Source organism: Elephas maximus, chromosome 7 (assembly GCF_024166365.1).
Source record: "Elephas maximus indicus isolate mEleMax1 chromosome 7, mEleMax1 primary haplotype, whole genome shotgun sequence".
In the NCBI taxonomy this organism is placed as follows: Eukaryota; Metazoa; Chordata; class Mammalia; order Proboscidea; family Elephantidae; genus Elephas; species Elephas maximus.
In genome coordinates, this window is record NC_064825.1 from 89,794,311 (window position 1) to 89,800,319 (window position 6,009).

The window sequence follows — 6,009 nt, forward strand, 5'->3', positions numbered from 1 at the left end:
CTAATCCCATTGCCATTGACTGGATTCTGACTCATAGCAACCCTCTAGGGCAGAGTAGAACTGCCCATAGGGTTTCCAAGGCTGTAATCCTTAGGGAAGCAGCCTGCCACATCTTTCTCCTGCAGAGTGGCTGGTGAGTTTGAACCACTGAGCTTTAGGTGAGCAATGGTGCTTAGCCACTGCACCACCGGGGGTTTTAATGGAATAAGCATTAGCTATCCGGAAACGGCGTGGGACTCTTTATTCATTAAGACGCTACCTTGACGTTTTAACACAGAAACTGTGTTGCTGAGCTGGAGGAGGCCCTGCAGTTTCATAGCTCCTTTTGGGTATGGAGGACATCTTGCCGACGAACGATAGAACGGTAAATAAAGACAGCTTAGAATACTGAGTTTTTCAAACTCTCCTCTTTGGAGCCCTGGGAATTCCTTAACATTCTCTCAAAGATAGGTGTGGGGGTGGAGGGGCCTGGGGGCTACACTCTCCACCTACCAGGTTCAGCCCCCTCTTTTATGTGCCACAGGTGGAGTGTCAGGCCAAGTTTTTTTTTTCTTCATTGTGGTAAAACATATGTAACAAGACATTGCCATTTTAACCATTTTTAAGTGTACAATTCCATGACATTAATTACATACATTTTGTTGTGTAACGGGCATCACTATCCATTTTCAAATCTTTTTCAGCATCCTAAACAGAAACTCAGTAGCCCTTAAGTAATAATCCCCTATTTTCCCTGCCCTCAGTCCCCCAGATAACCACTAATAAGCTTTGGTCTCTATGCTACAGTTTTCTTATGGCGGATAATACGGGTGTCCAGATATATGATTTTAGGAGGCAGTGATTAAAAGCGTCAGCTGAGGGAGGTCAAGTCCCGGCTTTTAGACCAGGCAGTTCACCCCTCTGTACCTGTTTCCACATTTATAAAATGGGGATAATAATAGTACCTGCCTCATAGGACTGTTGCGAGGATTAAATTAGTTAAAATATGTAAGGCGCTCAGAAAAGTGCCTAGTATATAATAAAGACTATGCAAGTGTTTGCTATTTAAGAGGCTCGACGATCAGCCCTGTCAAGGGGGCGGTGAGGTGAAGCTTTGAAAACTGTTGCCACCTGAGTTTCGGAGAATAAACAGGTGTTTGCCATGTGGATAGGACAGGCCATTTTAGTTGGGAAAGCAAGGCAAGAAGGGTGAAAGAGTGTTTATTTGGGGCTGGCCAGAACCTAGCGTGTGCGAGACCCATAATAGACAGCAAATAAGTTAGTAATAAGTAGTGACCCACGTGGGCCAGTGTGGTTGGAACGTAAGGGTGGGAGGGAAGTGATGGCAACGACTGAGAGGAGAATGGGAAGTGGTCGGTGCCACGGTGTGGAGGGTCTATCTTGTCTGCCTTGTTAAAGAACCAGAAATTTTTTCTTCATGACACTTTCAGACCTGGGTTTTGGAAAGACATTCTGGCAGTGCTGTGGAAGATACAGAAATTAGAAGGGGAAGTGAGAGGGCTGGAGACAACAGCTGTTTTAGAGAGAAAACTGACAGGGAGGGGTGTGAGGCCCGGGAAAGGGAGAGGTTGAAGATGATTCTGGAGTTTCCTGGCTTGGGCAACTGGGTGGATATGATGGTGTTCATCAAGATAGGGAAGGCAGGAGGAGGAGGAGCAGGTTTGGGTGGGAAGGTAATGAGTTCATTTCTGGGACAGGCTGAATTCGATTTTTTTTTTTTTTTAAGGGAAGTTGAGCTGGAGATACCCGGTAGACAGTTGCATGGATAGGTCAGGAGCTCAGAAGAAAGGGCAGGTCTAGAGATATTCACTTGTAGGTCACTGATTTATAAATGAGAGTTGAAACTGTGGGAGTGGTTGGATTCACTTGAGGAGTGAGCATAAGTGAGAGGGGAAGAGCAACAAGAATGGAACTCTGGGGAACATTGACAAGTGAGGGGTAGGCCAGGGCTGGGGTCAGCCTGAGGGACAGGGAGGGGCTGCCACTGTGAGCAAAGTCTTTGGCTTGAGCAACTGAGATGCAGAACAAACAGCCTTCAGAGGGGTCCTTCCCAGGACTTGTTGCCCTGATAATTTATCTGAAAAACACTATTGCTCTCAAAGAGCAAGAAGGGATTTACAGTCTTGGAACCAGAGTGTTTTAGAGTTGGAAAGCATCTCAGAGATTGTATGGTCCAGTGGTTTAAAAAAAAAAAAAGTGTTTAAAGCAGACAGCCCTTTAAAAAAATGAAACCTGATGCCAAATCCCAATAGATGATAAAATGATAAACATATTGCTGCTGTCATTGAAAGTGGGGCTGGGTGGCTTCTCCCAAACCTCTTGCTGGCGCCCAGGCATCATTCATCCCACAAGTATTTATTAGGCACCAAGTACATGTTAGAGGAGTCCCTGGGTGGTGCAAATTGTTAATGCTCTGGGCTGCTAACTAGGAGACTGAAGGTTCAAGTCCACCCAGGGGCACCTCTAAAGAAAGGCTTGTCGATCCACTTCTGAGAAATCAGCCACTGAAAACCCTGTGGAACATAGTTTTACTCTGACAACACACATGGGGTCACCACGAGTCTGAACTGACTTGATGGCAACATTATTATTATTATTTTTTTAAGTATATGCCAGGCCCTGTGCTCAGCTCTGGATATAGCTGTGGACAAAACACAGTCCCTGCTGCTGGGGCTCAGTTGGTTCTCAGTCTTGGCTGCAGTAACCACCTGGGAAGCTTTGAAGCACCAGCAGCTCCTTGGGGAAAGATGTGGCAGTGTGCTTCCACAGAGATTTACAGCCTTGGAAGCCCTATGGGGCCTTAAGAGTGGGAATCGACTTGACGGCAGTGGGTTTTGCTCACCAAAAGGTTGGCAGTTTGAGTTCACCCAGAGGTACCTCAGAAGAAAATCCTGATGATCTCCTTCTGAAAAGTCAGCCGTTGAAAATCCTAGGGAGTGTAGGTCTACTCTGATATACGTGGGGTTGCCCAGAGTCAGAATTGACTTGACAGCAAGTGAGAGTTGACTTGACAGCAAGTGAGTTTTTGTTATTATTGTTGGAGGAAGCTTTAAAAAAAAAAATCCCACTGCCGAGGATGTGCCCCATCCCAATGAAATCAGAATGCCTGGCAGTGGGACTTAACCATCAGTATTTTAAAAATCTCTCTAGGTGATTTCAGTGTGTAGCCACAGTTGAGAAGCAGCTGGGCAGAACAATGTAGTGAATCCAGTAACAATATGGAACTGAACCCCCACGTATTTCCACTGACCCCCCCATGCGGAACCCTTGAGCCAGTCCACTCCTCTGGTTTTGTCTAGGAGGGTTCTGGAACCCAGAGGGGTTCAGTTGGCCAAGGTGGACAGTGACCCTGCTGGGCCTGGAACCTCCATCTCTTGACTGCTCAGCCAATGTTTTGGCTTCCTGCACCACCCGTGTGTCCCCCACACCCACTCTGTGCTGTGTGGCCCTTAACCTGGTTGGTCACTGGGCTTTGATGTGAAGTAAAAGTCCAGTGAATGATCTGTATTGTTCTCTCTTTTCACTTGGGCTGTCTTTTTTCTCTTTGAAAAAAACAGTTGAATTCTTTCTCTAAATGGGGTATTCTTCATTCAGAGGACTCACAATGGGCCTCTTTCACCAGCAATTCAGTCTCTAGTAACAGAGACCACGGGGCCTGCCAGCAATGTCCTTGTGAAATTGGCATGCACCTGGCTTCTGAAAGTGAACCGTGGGTACCGAAGCCTGGAGAAAGAGGCCCTGCATTATGTGGCGGGCTCCCACAGAGCTGCTGGGCGGCTCTGGGCCCTCACTTGGGTTCCCTGCAGTTCTCTTCCACAAGGGGCAGCCATGGCCTTTTCTCTTTCTGGCTGACCAGAGTCTGGTGGCCAACTGTTTAAGCCAGGAAGGGCACCAGAGGCAGCTGTGTGACTTTAGGTTAGTGGTGTAACTTCTCTGAGTCTTAGTTTCAGGCTGAAAAATTGGGAATATAGGATTGTTGTGCAGATGAAATCACATAATGTATGTAAAATGTGGAGCATCCATTATGTGCCAACTACTAGGCAAAAAACCCCCCCAAAGCCAGTTGCCCTGGAGTCAATTTCAACTCATGATGACCCCATGTGTTACAGTGTAGAACTGCCCCATAGGGTGTTCAAGGCTGTGAGCTTTCAGAAGCGGATTGCCAGGCTTATCTTCTGAGGTGCCTCTGGATGGGTTCAAATCGCTGAACTTTTGGTTAGTAGTTGAGTGCTTAACTATTTGCAACACACAGGGACTCCTCGTACTTCACTAAGGTCACTTTATGTATAATATGTAATTTAATCCATAGAACTAAATCAGCAAATTAGATTTTGTAAATGATTATCCCTGGTTTATACACGAGGATACTGAAGCCCAGAGAAGAGAAGCGACATGCCTAATGACAAGTCATCAAAGGTGCTGCACTTTGAACTCAGGCTATATTGAGAGGTCAATATAGACATTACTAGACATTCTTACTGTATTACTAGGCATTGTTTCAAATTCACACGGGAGAGGAGAAAAGGTGGCATGGCGAACGGGGAAGACTATCCTCATTTCTTTGGAATGTGTACTCAGAACCATGATATTTAAACAGGAAACTATGGAGTTTCATACTAGGAACAGGGTAAAAGAAACTAAGTTTTTGCTGGTAACCAACTGTGTGCTAGGTGCTATTCAGTCGCTTTTGTGTGAATTATCTCATCCACAGGAGTAAGTTTGCAAGGAAAGGGTTATGGGTTTTTATCCCTTTTTGGGGATGAGGATGCAGAAGCCCAGAGAAGTTAAGCAATATGCCCAATGTTACAGAGTAAATGTTGAAGTGGGACTTTGAATCAAGGTCTGTCTGACCAGAGAGCATCTGCCCTTTCCCCTGGGTCTTATGTGTATCTGTTGACCCTGAAAAATGAAGTCACCTATGTGTTTTCAGTTCCCTCTTTTATTTCCTTTGCAATTTCATCTCTACTCCCTAGGTCCCACAATAATCAGAAAAGAGTTTCCTAGGCTGTTTACTTGGCAGTCAAATGGAAGGAGAGTGACTCTAATACTGACATTAATAATAATAATCATAATTATTATTATCATGTAATTAGCACTATCATCAGTCAGAACAAGGTCAGCAGCTAACTGCAGAACAGACCAATTGTTCATATGCAAATTCAAGCTGAAGCTGAAGAAAGTTAAAAAAATACAGTCCATAAGAGCCAAAGTACAGCCTTGAGTATATCCCCCCTGAATTCAGAGAGCATCTCAACAATAGATTTGATGCTTTGAACACTAATGACCAAAGACCAGAAGAGTTGTGGGATAACATCAAGGACATCATACATGAAGAAAGCAAGAGGTCATTAAAAAGACAGGAAAGAAAGAAAAGACCAAAATGAATGAGACCATGAAACTTGCTCTTGAACGTCGAGTAGCTAAAGCAAAAGGAAGAAATGATGAAGTAAAAGAGTTGAACAGAAGATTTCAAAGGATGGCTCAAGAAGACAAAGCAAATTATTATAATGATATGTGCAAAGATCTGCAGGTGGAAAATCAAAAGGGAAGAACACGCTTTGCATTTCTCAAGCTGAAAGAACTGAAGAAAAAATCAAGCTTCAAATTGCAGTATTGAAGGATTCTATGGGGAAAATATTAAAAGACTCAGGAAGCATCAAACGAAGATGGAAGAAATACAGAGTCACTGTACCAAAAAGAATTGGTTGACATTCAACCATTTCAGAAGGTAGCATATGATCAAGAACCGATGGTTCTAAAGGAAGAAGTCCAAGCTGCACTGAAGACATTGGTGAAAAATAAGGCTTTGGGAACTGATGGAAGACCAATTTAGATGTTTCAACAAACAGATGCAATGCTGAAAGTGCTCACCTGTCTATACCAAGAAATTTGGAAGACAGCTATCTGGCCAACCGACTGGAAGAGATCCATATTTATGCCTATTCCAAAGAAAGGTGATCCAACCGAATGTGGAAATTATCGAACAATATCATTAACATCACATGCAAG